This window comes from Panthera tigris, chromosome F2, assembly GCF_018350195.1.
Source record: "Panthera tigris isolate Pti1 chromosome F2, P.tigris_Pti1_mat1.1, whole genome shotgun sequence".
In the NCBI taxonomy this organism is placed as follows: domain Eukaryota; kingdom Metazoa; phylum Chordata; class Mammalia; order Carnivora; family Felidae; genus Panthera; species Panthera tigris.
In genome coordinates this window covers 13,702,546-13,718,316 of record NC_056676.1, presented here as the reverse complement: position 1 = coordinate 13,718,316, position 15,771 = coordinate 13,702,546, and the positions used below count along the sequence as shown (strand labels likewise).

At 37.7% G+C, this 15,771-nt stretch overlaps 1 protein-coding gene across 1 annotated transcript in view; it reads right to left on the bottom strand.

Annotated features, from left to right (window-relative positions):
* NKAIN3 (sodium/potassium transporting ATPase interacting 3) overlaps window positions 1–15,771 on the bottom strand; it is a 710,683-nt gene that overhangs the window by 420,803 nt on the left and 274,109 nt on the right. The gene's annotated exons all lie outside the window — the stretch shown is intronic.

Sequence of the window (15,771 nt, the reverse complement as noted above, 5' to 3'; positions counted from 1 at the left end):
TGTGGGGAGGGTCTACATTTCATAACCCAGAGCCATCTGGGCACTCTGGTGTATCACCCCCCAGCTACGCAAATGTGGACCATAGCCAGAATCATCATTTACGTTTCACATCAGACACGTGCTTAAAATCTTTAAGAGCTACCTAGTGACCCTTGCATAAAGCCTAACATCCTTAATCAACTTGGCCTGGAAAGTCCTGCATGACTGGCCTGCCCACCTCTTCACCCTAAACTTGTGCAACACCTCTGATTGCTATCCATGCTTCAGCCACGCTGGCCTTTTTCACTCCCCAACACCAGCTCCGCTCTGACACCCAAGGATCAGCAACTTTGGGGATATCAGCTCTGCTAAGCACAGATACTGGCATTTTCATCCAGGCCGCTCCTGACACTGGCCTCAAGGGCATTGTTGAGAAGTGGGAGTTGAGGACAGAGATAATATGGTAGGGTGACCCAAGGTGATTCTGGGTGACAGACTGATCTGTGAGCTAAGAGACCCACTGGTGCACCCAGAAGCTACAGAAATGGAAATATGGGGGGGGGGAGGCTCACAGCAATTGTAATACGGTGTTAAATGTACTGTCACTCCACAGCTGGCATATGATTTTAGCACACCGATTCCCCACACAAAGTACAGTGCCACTAAAGCAGGAAAGAATTTCTTTCCCTCGGATGAGGATGGGACCGTGACCTGTGGAAAGGCATACAAGAAAAATGTGAAACTTGCGAAAGGAAGCACAGAAAAGGGGGCTGGAAGGAAGGGTGGGGGAGAGCAAGCAGTGACGCCTGTATTCTCTCTATCACGCCCCTGCTCATGGGATCTGCAGGATATCTTCAAATAGTGCCCCCTTAGATATTAAAGACCTTTCCAGTTTTGCACATTTATAAATATTCACTGTGGCAATTACTTTTGCCATCATAGGTTGCTAAGGTCACAGTTTCTAAGAATTAACTGAGGACTTCCAGGATATTGTCTGCACACGCTCAGTGGCCTCCATAACTGAAGAGTTTTACAGATTCTTCCTTGCACAGGAAGACAGGACGACTTACCTTGCAGTATCTATAAGTCATTCTAAGTCATTGCTAGAACTGACAGAAAAGCACTGCCCAGTCATCAATCAACACTTCAGGATGCCTACATTCACCGGTAAATGGAGACAGGGTATAAATAAAACATCTCAATATTCTGCTGTCTGTGTGTATCTTTCCACAGGGAGAGTTTATTTTGCAAAAGCGCATTTATTTTGCAAAGCGCATTTAATTTTTTCTTTCTTTAACTAAGAGTGTTAAAGCTTCGTTTCTACTCTGGAGAAATTTTTTGATGATTCTTTACAGAAAATTCAGATTAATGAGTCATACTTATTTTGTTTCAGTGGTTATTCTGTGTGACATTATAGGTCATTAATGGTCTCACGGTTTTTCATATGCTTTTAGCCCCTCTTTGCCAAAAGAAAGCTATTCTACTTCTGCCCATACTGATAGTCTTACAAATTTTACACCCCATAATAGCAATTCGTAATCATACATCTCTCCTTTGTAACTCATTTACCTCTACTTTAACCTCATAAAATGAAAATTAAAATGACTAGGAGAATAATATATTGAAGAATCTAAAATAATCTTTCATTTACTTTGGCACATTTTATTTAGATTAAAATGTAATTATGAATTCCTTTTAATATGCAGCCCCCTTTTATTTCACACATCAAAATTACTTTTTTTTCTCACTTTGGATCATAATCCCTTAATTCTATTTGTGCAAATTCTGTTACATTTGAGAAACACGAAAAATTTGAACTGCCAGGTCAAATGGTATCTGTTCCATAGCCTCTGCCATCACCATTCACTCTACAACAAAGTAGATTTCTGATTCTATGCTATTTGTATGAAAAGCTATTTGACATTTATATCATGGTTATTTTAGGAAACTGATCAACGTGTGATAACTTCTAATTAAGTGAACAAAATTAAGATATCTGAGACAGGAAAGTGCTTCCAATTTCTATATGTTAATATAATTACTTAATGGTGTATTTAACAACTGATAACAAAAAAGATGAGGGCTGGAATCTATCAATAGTTAAGTAGAATTTCTACACTCATTAAGCTGGTGTTCACAGCTGTTTTATAACCACTTAATCTGACAAGAAAGAATGCGATGGCTTTATTCTGCCGCGTTCAAAATATCCATATTAAATACTATTTAAATAAACAAAACACGTCTGCCCAGGGTAGACCCTTCTCAGAACATACATTTATGTACAATTCTTAGCTCTGTATTCAACTCCACTCAGGAGCAAGAAAAACTTCACCTGTTTGCCTTAATTAGAATACACTTAGTAATATTTGGGGTAAAAGATGAGTGAAAGGAGACTTTAAAAGAACTCTTTTTGACACTTTATAATCTTCATTTATTAGTGAAGACGGAGGTGGGGGGGGGATACCGACTGTTCCACATACCCTCTAGTGGACTGTGAAATACATAATATCTGAAGGGCAATTTGACAATCTGTTACATTATAGTTTTTAAATGTTCATATACACTAACCCAACAATTTGTTTTTGGCAATTTATCTTGAAGGAAAAAAAAATCAAAGGCAAGTGAAGAGATTTACATCCAAGAATATTTATTTCAGCATATCTTTATGAGATTAAAATATTGGGAATAAAATAGAAGATTATTATATATTGTAAAGAATTACCGTGCTCATATAAAGGCACACTGTGTAGAATACTTAATGACTAGGGAAAGGACTGTCAGTACAATTTTAATGAAAAAAAGACTACAAAACAGTTTTTGTAGTATGATATGAAGTTATGAAAACTTACACTTGCTTAGATGTATATCTTAGGGAAAATTCCTAGAAAGTTGTATATAAAAAATCATTATTTATCACCACAGAGGGGGTTTTTATATTTGAAATATTTTAAAAATATTTTCTACATTTCTAATGAAGATATATTATTTTGTAGTCTTTGATAACAATCCATATTAATGTCTAATCAGTTTAAGGGGTGAAAAGAGGTGAACTTTATCTTTGGGCCACTTATATATACACTTATATATGTGGACACAACTAATTAAAAATTAGCATAGTTATTGGTAGCAACAACTCCTTTTCAATGGAGTTTGCAAGAAATTAAAATTATTCTTTTTTGCTTTACACACCTACTTAAGTTGGCTATTTTTATTTTATATACGATCCACTTGCCCAGCAATCCAATCCCCATGCCCCTCACATTGTAACTCTGTCAGCATGTGGATTTGGTAAGTAAGGGTACACATAAAAGGAGCTGTGTCGGGAGAGATTTTATGGTGTCTACAACCTTTAGTTGTCAGAATCTGCTGTTGCTGTGAATCACCAACTGGTTATTAGGCCCCCAGGAGGAATTGCCTTTAACCATCAAAAAAGCCTAGCCGCGAGATCCAATAAAGTCTTCACATTTCCAGTAAGCAAAGGCAGGACACAAAAAAACCCCCAGCAAACCCTAGGGTAGAACTTCAGAGCCTGACTTGTCTTACCTCGGCAGCTAGAGGTATTAGCGATGCCTGGAAATCCATCAGTTTATCAGAAATCCCCACTTTGTTTTCATCCTCTCTTCCTCTCCTCCCCTCTTTCCTCCCTGTCCTCATCCTCCATCCTTCCATCCATTGTTCAGGGTTCAGTGTCTTCAAGCCCTCTCCTGGCTAACGTCCGCTATTGGGAAGGGGAGTGTATCTTGATGTGAAAGAATGACTGATGTATCACAAAGCTCCGTCAGTGTTAACAGATGTTCCATGAAAAATTGGGGAAGAGAGAGGTGTTCAGGTCAGCTGGCTTATTTTTTAACCACAGAATTTCTAGGCTCCTTAATGCACATGGGTATAGTTGATTTTCAAGAGAGGCCTACAGATTGAATGCTTTCCAAGTTTAATCATCATGAAACCCTTTTAATCACAAAACATCCAGGACTCATGCTTTTCAAAAGACTTTTTTTTAAAATCTTTGCCTAAATCCAGTGGTATTTCCCTTTAGGTAGAGCTTTGAAGACTTTGTAGAAAAAAATGACTTGATTATGATGTAATTTTTTTCATTACCTAGATCAGGTGTAGGAACAGAGAGCTGGGGAAAAGAAGTGGCCCTTCCTTAAAATTATACATCACTGGGTCTTTCCAACCTGAGTTACTGAACTGAATATTTAGAAGAAATGGATGCTTTTGCTCAGGGATGGCGCACAATCTTGTGATTTGAAATTTGCAGGAAATGCCCTTTTATTTTTAGTGTATCATTAAATATTATTTGAATAAAGAAATGCCAGAGGTGTCTGGCTGGCTCAGTTGGTTGAGCATGAAACTCTTGATCTCATGGTTGTGAGTTCAAGCCTCATATTGGGTCTACAACTTATTTAGGAAGGAAGGAAGGAAGGAAGGAAGGAAGGAAGGAAGGAAGGAAGGAAGGAAGGAAAGAAAGGTGGGAGGGAGGGAAGGAAGAAGGAAGGAAGGGAGGAAAAATAAAAGACGTGTTGAAAATAAAAAAAAAGTTAAATTACTTTGAAAGGGCCACAACATGTATTAAACATTCACAAATGTAAAATGCTTTGTCAAAGTAATTAACTAAGGACGATTCCATTTGGGACTGAGAGGACAAAAAACTACTCTGCATGGTTAGTAGGCTGTCACATGCTCCGAATAAGACAGATTCATTTCCCTGGCCCAGAATGGACCAAGTTGCTGGACGAGACACCAGACCTCAGGTGTAATGGACAGTTCTGAGGGCTGATCAGGTATTCAGAACTGCTTTGGGATCAATAGGACTGAGGTAGTGCAAAATTCATGGCCATCTTCTAAACAACAAGTCAGATTCCAAGGGACGAAACAACCTCTAGTTCTTAGACTCATTACTGCATGCTCAGGTTGAGAGATAAGCACGTGTTTGGAGCAAATATTAAATCTATATTCAAAATTCAATTCACATGGTACAGGCTAATGGGTTTAAACCGGGATGCGTTCTCCGTTAGATAATGAATTATACTTCAGATAGGCTCTTTCCCCTGACAGGGCCCTCAAGAAAAATCAGAGACAGCACGGAAGAAGATAATGTGCAATATTATGACAGACATCAAATATCATGCTAATTCTGTCACAGATTAATTTGATGCATAAGTGCTTAGGTCACATCAATATCATAGAAGGTTTTTCTGGGTCACAAATCTAGACCATTCTACAGTCCTCTCTTCTAACGTAGAAGTAATTCATTAAAATGATTGTCTATGTGTATGGAAATAATTTCCTTATCTCTGAAGTTTCTCCAAGTGATAAAAGAGCTCTTAGGCTAAGTTTTCCTTGACTAGAAAGGCAGTACTCAGCTGGGAAATTAAATAAAACCACTTTTGCAAGGATTTCTCATCTCTGGTGATTTCAGATTTGTGAAGAAATATCATAACCATCCCATTTTCGCTTAGTATTTCTACAACATCAGAAACCTTCTTTGTGCATTTCTATGGGTTATTTTGAGTGTTTTGGTTATCTTTTAGGGACAAGCAAATTGAGAAGGCTATAAAAGTGAAATGATCAAATTAGAAGCTTTTTGAGGTTAAACCCATGTGGCCAACTGTTTGGTTCTCAATTCCTATTACTTATTTTATTTCTCTTGCTAAAAATGATTTTCTTCATATACTTAAATATCAAAAAGGTTATGGCATGGGATAACTGTATGCCAGTTACAGTTTAATTGGGTGGATACAGCTCTTAGAGCAAGTTAATTAACTTTTTATATGCCTTTCTTTTGGTTGTTCTTAGAGCATCTCAAGCAGATAATTAAGCATTCTCTAAGGCACTTTTATAGTCCTTGTTACCATCGATTGCTAACAAGACTTAGCAGAAAATAAATCACCTTTTTTAAGGTTACCTGAAAACATTAAAAAAATCCTTTGTTATTTTGGAATACAAGAAAATCAATTACTGCAGCAATAACGCTTTTCAGATACAAGCCTTGGGTAAGAACGAACACAAAGATGTTATTTGTTTCATTTTGTCATAGTTTAATTTAGTTGTTAAAAGATTCCTGAAATTATTATTGTTTCCCACCATTCACCTCTTTGAATGCACAATTACAAATACAATATTGGTTTATTGTGAGTCATCTACCTTAGTCAATTTAACATAAATCAGCTCAGCCAGAGCTCTGGGCAAACGAAAGAACAAGGTTGACAAATAAACTGCTATTAATATGTGTACTTTGAATATGAACTATAGTTCACTTAAAAAGTGGACATGCAAGTGAAAAACCCATCAGGTGCATCTTAGTTCTTTATGTTCTTCATTAAACACATTTAGAGAATGAGTTTTCACATTTTCAGAACACCCACTTTCAAAGAACATGGCCTGATTAATGGTTAGAATTAAGTAACCCAACCAGGAATCACTCTTTGATTCAGACTGTCTTTGGATGTGACACAAGAAAACTCACCTAGTGAAAGGAAGTATGGTTTCCAAGTAACATTAATAGAAAATACAAGGTCATAAACATATTTGTAAAATGTTAAGATTGCATTATCTCCCCATCTTTCTGATACAAATGTTATCCTAAATCCTATTTCTATGCCATTTCTCAGGAAGCCAGATTCATCCCACCGGTACTTGCTTTGTGCCCTATGCTTGTGGTGCTTGCCTACTTCTTCAGGGTCTAAAACCCTACCAATTACGCAGGAGCCACACGGACTTCCATCCCTCCTGTGATTCTTTCCTGGCTGCCCCATTCCAAACAGAAGCCCCCACCTCCCACCCCACTATTCAGAAGCCTCCATCAACTCATAACTCTATTGTATGTGCTTTCACTATTAGGGGTTGTTTTCATAATAATTCATTTATAGCCCTAGTATCTCACTTCTAACATTTTTTAGCAGGGAGGGGCGAAGGGAGAGGGAGAGAGAGCATCACAAGGAGGTTCCATGCGCAGCACAGAGCATGTCATGGGTCTCGACCTCACGACTGTGAGATCATGACCTGAGCCAAAATCAGTAGTCTGATGTTTCACTGACTGAGCCACCCAGGTACCCCACTAGTATCATATTTCTAATTTAAGACAATTTCTTTAATCTACCCTCTTACTTCAGAAAAATACCTACTCTTGAATGCAAAGTTTCTATTTTGGCTTCTTTTAAGGACATGTTAAGACAGATGTAGTTACCAGTGCAGCTGTAGCATACAGACTAGAGAGTACTGGATGTGACGGCCATGCTCATATGGAACGTCAATGTCTTCAGTTCCACAGTGTATTAGTAGACAAAGATGACAGAAGGTACATTTTCAATGTACCTATGAACGGGTCCAATGTTAGCAATAAATGGGTTCTTCTGAGAAGACACGGAAAATATGACTTTAGGAGTCAGAACCAAAGGCAGCAAGCTCTACATACCGAGACATTCTCTGTGCGTAGAAAAAAAAATATTGATAAGTCATCTCTGTTACTAATGACATTATTAGCTAATTTTGTACCTGGTAATTACCAGTTTCATGATACACATTACCTCAACTGTTCTTCAAAAAATTCTTGAAAGTATTATTATCTATACCTCAGATGAGGAAAGCGAAGCTGACAGGTGACAAAGGACTTGTCCAGCCAGCAAGAACTGAAGCAAGGATCTGAGACCACACTATCCCTCAGAGGCTTTTTCCCATTAGCTGTGGTGTCTTTCAGCTACTCTTCTTCTTGATGAGAGCAGAAACTTGTAGAAATCTGGAGAGACCTAGGATATTTCCAGTTTTGTGAGAATCTTGGAATATATTGCTTCAGTGCCCAAACCCCACAAACCCCACTAGACTTCCAAAAATTGTAATATATTTGAACTTGTATTATGTTAATAATTTTGACATAAAATAACCTCATTTGCAGATAGTATCAAAAGCCTATATTTACAACCTCCCTGGATTAATAAATAACTGCACTAAATGGCCACATTGACCTCCCTTTGTTGATTGATGGCAACACTTATCACCTCTACACATATGACTTTGTACAAAGGTCTCAAGCTCAGGAGCATCTTTATCATCTCCATGTGCTTTCTGAGGTTCCTGTATGATTTTTATTACCCATGCTTCCACCTTACCTATGTGGTGGTCAAGCGAACTGACATGAGCATAATATAATTTTTTCTTACCAAGGTCACCAGCTTCTGAAATGGCATCTTTACATGGATACATTCAATAAAGAAAAGAGAAAAACAACGAAAACAAACTGGAAAGCAAACCATGGAAAACTAAAGTCAGAAACTTCTTCACATTTCTTCTACGGAATGTCTCCATGATATATCCACTTGAGGCTGTTTTACTAAAGCTCTTAATTAACCAACCATAAACAAAGAATGAAGGAAAAGATAGAGCAAGTTTGGGAAGGTACTACAGTACCCAAACTCTCTTAAGAGCAAACAGCCAATCAGAAGTGCGCAAGTATTGCAAAGGAAATGTGGTTTTTAATGTTTTTATTTTGAGAGAGAGAGAGAAAGAGTGAGTGTGTGAGCAGGGGAGGGGCAAGGAGGCGGGGGGGGGGAAGGGGGGAGAGAGAGAATCCCAAGCAAGCTCCCTGCTGTCAGTGCAGAGCCCAATATGGAGCCCAACCCACGAACCATGAGATCATGACCTGAGCCAAAATCAAGACCTGGGTGTTTAACCAACTGAGCCACCCAAGCGTCCCAGGAAATATGCTTTTAAAAGGTAATATTTCCATATGCAAAAGGCCTTTATAACTTTATAGTTAAAAGGCTTTTAACTTTATAGTTAAAGGTGTCTGTTACCATGGCAATGGCAACTAGCTGCTACTGATTTTCCATGCAAAACCCTTCAGTTTAAGATTACATTGTCTGATCATCAAAGAAGTGAATTCTCACTCTAAATTCATATTCTGAAATGATCAGCTTTTAAAAAAATTACACCTCAGGGGTGCCTGGGTGGCTTAATCGGTTGAGCCTTGGATTCTTGATTTTGGCTCAGGTCATGATCTTGTGGTTTGTGAGATCGAGTCCCCATGGCGGGCTCTGCACTGATGGTGTGAAACCTACTTGGGATTCTCTCTCTCTCTCTCTCTCTCTCTCTCTCTCTCTCTGATCCTACTCAGCTCATGTGCCCTCTCTCTCAAAATAAATAAAAGTTAAAAAAATAAATAAAAAAAATTTAAACATTGCACTTCAGCTCCCTGATTAGTAGAGTTCTTCTTTAGGAAGTTTCACTTCAAGGAGTTAACAAGAACTTCTTAACAAATATACATGATCAAATTTTCCATAAATACCTTTTATTGTCATGAAATTAGAAACTGGAGTAATTAAGTCACTGTGTGTCACCGATGATGGATTCATTGTTCTCATCATTATTCTTTCAAAACGGACAAGACTTTCGTTTTAGACCTCAAAGACTTGAACAGATTTTGATCTGACATTCCCAACCGGATTAAATGGTCTTGATGATTTCTCATAAAAATGTAAGTAAATTTGAAGAGAATGTGAAAGACTTTTGATGGTTAAAATCAATCAATTAATCAATTAAAGCAGATGAGATGTTAAATGTTATTTTCTATTCCTAACTTTTCATCAAATTAAGACACCTGAATACCTAAAGTCTATATAACTGAACAGTATAACAGCAGATTTTCAAATAATATTGTGTAGGTAAAACAGACATGTATTGTTGAGGCTGTGGATACCAGAGCAAATGAGCTCCTCAAGGAAGCATGTATTTGACACTAAAGGTCACACTGAATGCCTAGACTTGTAGTTTGAAGAAAGCCAGCATACTTTCCAAGACAATGAGTGCATTAATTCATCATTCTTTCTCAAATGACTTTCCAAGCCAAATTACACTCTCAGAATATTTAAAGTTTTGTTGTCATTATTAAGCTTATCAGGAAAAATGGTAAGAAAATAGAAAAAAAATAGAATGTATCTTATCCATTGACTCCAAGCTAAATCAACAGCAGATGTATAGCATAAGTCTTTTCAAACTGCATGTAGCACGACCATTATTTAACCACAAAGTCCATAAAACCAAATTCATTCACTTATATTTTCAAAAGAGCCTAGAGCAGTGTTGTCCAACAGGCATATTGTGTGAGATACATGTGAAATTAAAAGTTTTCTATTAGACACACTAAAAACTAAAAAAAAAATAGATGAAATTAATTTAAACATGTATTTTATTTACTCCAATATATGCAAAATTTTATTTCAAACACTAAAAATAAGCACAAATTTTAAAGGAGATATTTTATATTATTTTTGCGGTAAGTCTTTGAAATCTCATCTGAATTTGATACTTAGAGCTCCTCTTAATTGAGACCAGCACATTTAAAGTGTTCAATAGCCACATGCGACTCATACTTATCATATGAAACAGGACAGTCTAGAGTAATTCTTCCCTTCGTGGGAGAACAAGTTAAAGAATATGTAGGAAACCTTCTGTCCTAGCCCTCAAAATTCACATGGAGGGAGCAGAGGGTGTGGTTTCTATTCAAAAGAAGAGAAGACAAGAAACAACAGCTAGAGAACCCCCACAAAGCCAGTGTTCACGCAGACACAATGATATGGAATGCATCGCGCCATTGCGTGTCCTGACAAGATGAGAAGGTGTCAGTATTTACTGAAAAAGGAAATTTTAGTATAAAAATGGAAATTTCAGTATAAAAAATCATATGTTAGAAAAAGTCATGGGGAGCTAAATTTGCCAGCTGTGGTAAGTACGTGATTTGGATGAAAATCGAAATACCTCTTGAGAAAGGCAATGCTAATTTCAAGTTGATAGAGAACTAGGGGAATCAAGAGAAAGTATGAAAAAAATCACTGCCAAAAAATAATCTCAACATTATTTCTAAATTGGATAGGCCTGGTTAAATAAGGGAGAGTATAAAGTGCTGAAGACAGCTCTGTGATGGTAAAGCTATGAAGAATTAGAATAGCAGTAGTAGAGAGGCATACAAGTTCATGTTAATTTGAGAAAGATGGATAGCTTTAAATTTAGACACTATTATAGAAAAGTGCATGTATGTGAATGTGCATCAACATACACATACACGCATTGTACCTACATATATATAATATGAATATTATGGTATATAAATATATAAATGATCTCAGGTTTTTAAAAGGACAGCTCCCCAAGGAGCCACCCAATCAGTAATACCTGCGACAGGGCTTTGCACAAGTGACAAATTTTTGTTTGATGAAGTCATTGAGATTTAGTGATTGTTTCTTATGACAAGTTTGCCTACTCTGAATAAGAAATGATATTAATTTTTTAACTGTTCTATTTCCATTGTCCAGCACAATATATAAAACACACAGCAAGTAAGAAATCAATATTTCCTTTTTAGCTTTATACATAGCTGTGGTAGACATGTTATTGTCTATGTCAGAGATGGAAAATAAATTTGACACCTGTACTGACTCCAGTCAGCTGTTAAGAGCTGCCTCAAGCCCTGTGTTGAAAAATGTCTGAGATAACATTCAGTTTCAATGAGGAGTATGTGATTGATTAGTTAGGTCTTACTTACATGATCGCAGGATGGGAGTGATGAAGCATGGGCCACATGGTTGTCATTTGTGATGTTCTCAAAACCAAGTTAAAAGGTAAGCCCTCACCAAAGTGTCAAGCAAACCTGATTAGCTGAAATTTTGTTCTTAAATTCTTGCAGTTACTAGGGACCTCATGTGCTTGACCTTGAGTTCTGAATACTTTTCACATTCCAATTTGGCAACAGTAATCTTAAGGGAATGACTCATAATCTTAGGGAAAGACTCATAATCTTAAAAATCAATATATTGCCTACTAAAACCACTTCACTTTGCTAGGAATGGCAGCACAAACTTGAGAAAGAATTCTTATCATAGCAGATCATTTAAAAAAATCTTGTTTCTTTAGATATTTAATGATATATTTCAGTCAATGATCAAAGCAAACAAAATAGGTGACTTTACTGTGTGACATTTAACCCCAGAGTAACTCAATATGTCTTAGTTTTCTTTAGTTCTTTGTTATCTTTGTTATCTGAGTGTTATCTGTAAGACTGGGATGAAGAACTCCTCATACTCGTGGACTAGCCAAATGGCAATACAGTAAAACCTTGGTTTGCGCGCATAATTAGTTCTGGAAACACACTTGTAATCCAAAGCACTTGTATATCAAAACGAATTCCTGATAAGAAATAATGGAAACTCAGATGATTCATTCCAAAACCCAAAAAATATTCATGAGAAAATGATTACAATACTGAAATATAATACAAAATAATAAAGAAAATACAAAATATAAAGAAAAATAAACAAATTAACCTGAACTTACCTTTGAAAACCTTCGTGGCTGGTGTGAGGGACACAAGAGAGAGGAGGGTTATTGTGTGGGACAACGTGCACTATCACTAACTGAATCACTGCTATCTATTGCCCCAATGGAATCTTTTTCCTTTCATACAGTATTAATAAGGAGCCTACCCAGTGAAACTTGCTTTTGCCTCCTTTTGAGGATTTTGTGGAAATGTGACACTGCATTGTCATTAAACAGATTCATTGCTCGCACTGCTTCAGCCTTATTTGGGTGGTGTTTTTCTACAAAATTTGGACTGTTCCCCACATTTTACACATCTCCTTAATGTCATCTGAAGTGAGACATTCCTCCACCGTTTCCTTCTTCTCCTCTGCAGACAAGATGCAGATGTAGACTTCTTATAAAATCTTGCAATTGGAACCACTTGCATACCTAGTTCTTACTTCCCCCATGATTTCCTTCTTAACCCAGCGTAATCATCTCCTTCTTCTTACCGCCTTTCTTTTCAACCTTTTTCTGCATGGGGCCATTGTATGCTCGCATGGATGTTGACTACAGTACAGCATTAATAAACTCTTGTCATCTGTGTTTAATGTAGCTGGCAATAAGACAGCAGAGGAAAGAATCTAAATCTGCAGGCAGCCTGACGTAGAATGAAGCATAGCATTCTTAAGCTTGCTCTTATATGGAAAAGCAAAGGACTGTCCGTAGGTGCTATGAAGTGACAAAAATACACTAGTGCCAGTTATAGGCACCCTCCGATGTTCTGAAAAAGTATTGATTTCTGCCAAACACTGCAGCCTGAGACCAAGCATCCAAGCATGGGAGATGATCACCCACAATCCCTCAGCAAGAAAGAGAAGGAGAGAGAGAGAGAACCATTTGCTCAGTTGTGATCATGTGATGTTCGGTGTCACTTACTACGTGTATTGCAAGACATCGCTCACTTGTCAAGTTAAAATGTATTAGAAATGTTTGCTCATCTTGCAGAACACTCGTGGAACAAGTTACTTGCAATCCGAGGTCTTACTGTACCTCTAAATCCTTGGCTATAACAACAGACCCAACTGCTGGCCCTCTTCAGCACCACTCTGCATAGTAGTGAAGAGTTAAGAGTTCTATAGGTTTCAGTTGGTCTCCCAGCTTCCCCACATCCTAACTGTAAGACTTCATAGATACACTTTATCTATCTATAAATAGATACACTAATCTATTTGATTAATCTGTATCTCAGTTTTCCCCATATATAAAAATGGGACACTAGTACCTATGTCCTGGGGTTTTTATAAGGATTACATTATATAAATATAAGGCATACTATAAGCAGTCGACACGTTTGCTCCTAAATCATGAGGAACTACAGCCTGATTTGCTGTGGAGAGCAGATTCACATTCCCAGGCAGGTGCAGAGAGAGAGAGAGAGAGAGAGAGAGAGAGAGAGAGACTCCCACTGAGAGCCAAATTCTCCTGCTGCCTTTTCAGCTGGTATAGAAAAATAAACTCCACCCCAAGCAGATGATGTGTGGTACTCTCCAAATAGGCTACTTTCCCAAAGAGCAAACCTACGGGCATTAGAGCCTCCCCCAGCACCATGCAGGACATGGACAGCTAGACTTAAATTAAGGAATGCTATCGTTGCTGAGGTGATGGGGAAACAGGTGCTCTTGGGAACTGTCAAGTGGAGTAAAACTTGGTACAAACTCTCTAAAAGACATTTTGCTCACTAACTACCCCACTGAAGTGGAGATAAGGATCCTGGAGGAGCTGATCTCACAGCCATGCTGCAACACCTGCCTGGTTGGGAAGCCAGAGTTTAGTACCAAAGGGCACAAGAAAATTGACATTCCCTGCTTAGGACCAGGTGGCTGAGGACTGGAGCTGAGGACAGAAGAAAAATCCATCTCCTGGTAGGGACTGTCCCTCTGGGCACCTGGCTGCTCTGGTTTACAATCCCCAACCTTGTGTGGTGTTGCCTGGATGTGTTCAAAGTATCCTTGGCCACATTTAAGACCCGCCATAGTCATTTGAGGAAGTGACAGAGTCTGCCTGTGAATGTTTATGTTATTTCTAAGTAGCATAGCAATTAAATCTCTGAACTCAGTTAAACAAAAAGTGGACATTACACAAAATCATACCTTAAAAAATTTTAAGGATCGCATGTAATAAAATCCACTGAAATGTTTTTAAAAACAAATTTATGGTTATATATGTAAAGAGATCTCAAAGATGACTTAATTCCCATTTTAGCCTATTTTTATAAAGTGTAAAGATACTATTTTTCTTCTTAATATTTGGTTTATTGTTAATGTAAACATCGGGGTAATCTTCATTAATGTAAATCTTCAAACTTACTAATCCAAAAGATCCAACTGAATGGTGATTTGGGTAGTTTCTGACAATTTTATGAAGCCTAAACTTGTAAAACTCTACACACTTATTTTTTAAAGACTAAATAAACTCCAAAGTTTATACCACTTCAGTCTCTGCTTTATTATTGATATGCTTATGGCCAATAGCTTTAAAAGGAAATAAGAAATTGTCACAAATAATTATTTTACAAAGCTAGACTTTATTACCCTAACACTTAAACATTAAAATGTATACGATGGAAACCCCAATTACATTTTTTTAAGTTTAATTTATTTTGAGAGAGACAGAGTGAGAGGGGGAAGGGCAGAGAAAGAGGGGGAGAGAGAGAATCACAAGCAGGCTCTGCACTGTCAGCGCAGAGCCCTATGTGGGGCTCGAACTCACAAAACTGAGATCATGACTTGAGTAGAAATCAAGTTGGACGCTTAACTGATTGAGCCACCCAGGCGCCCCACCAATTACATTTTTTAAATGAATGTCTGGCTTTGGAATAGAAATCACTTATGCAATTGGAACTACCCTGTTAAGTTGGGTATCATCACATCTGCTGAGGCATGAGTTTAGGTGGGCATAGCCCATCACTTGATGGAAGGCATATATCTGGGACTGGGCCTCAACAGGTCCAAAAACCATGAGTAAACACAAATAAGGTAACCTAAACATCATGTTTCCTATTTGACCTACCAAGATCTCTCCCTTACTCATACTTCTGGCCTCATGTGAGATTCTCTACCACCAAATGATGGAGGAGGAAAGAACTTATATTTGATATGCTGATGTTAGCTAAAAGCTAACTGTTGATACATTATAGCTCCACTCAAGTTTTGCCCTAAAAATGTAGTAAGGAAGGAAAATGCTTTCAGGTGACATGTTTGTGGGTTACAGAACTAGCCACCTACTTTATATGTAACTAGAAGTGTCTTTAATTATAGATATTCATGTACTCCTTGTAAGGCAGCAAATGTCCTAGCTAGTTGGTCATGAGACTCAAAGGAGCAAGACTAGAAAACAAGGGATGGACATCTGAGAAGGTACTCTGTAGTTGGATCCATGGGAATGGTACAACTCACTTCCAACTTTGCATCACATATTAATGCCCTTTGGAAAGTGTCTACC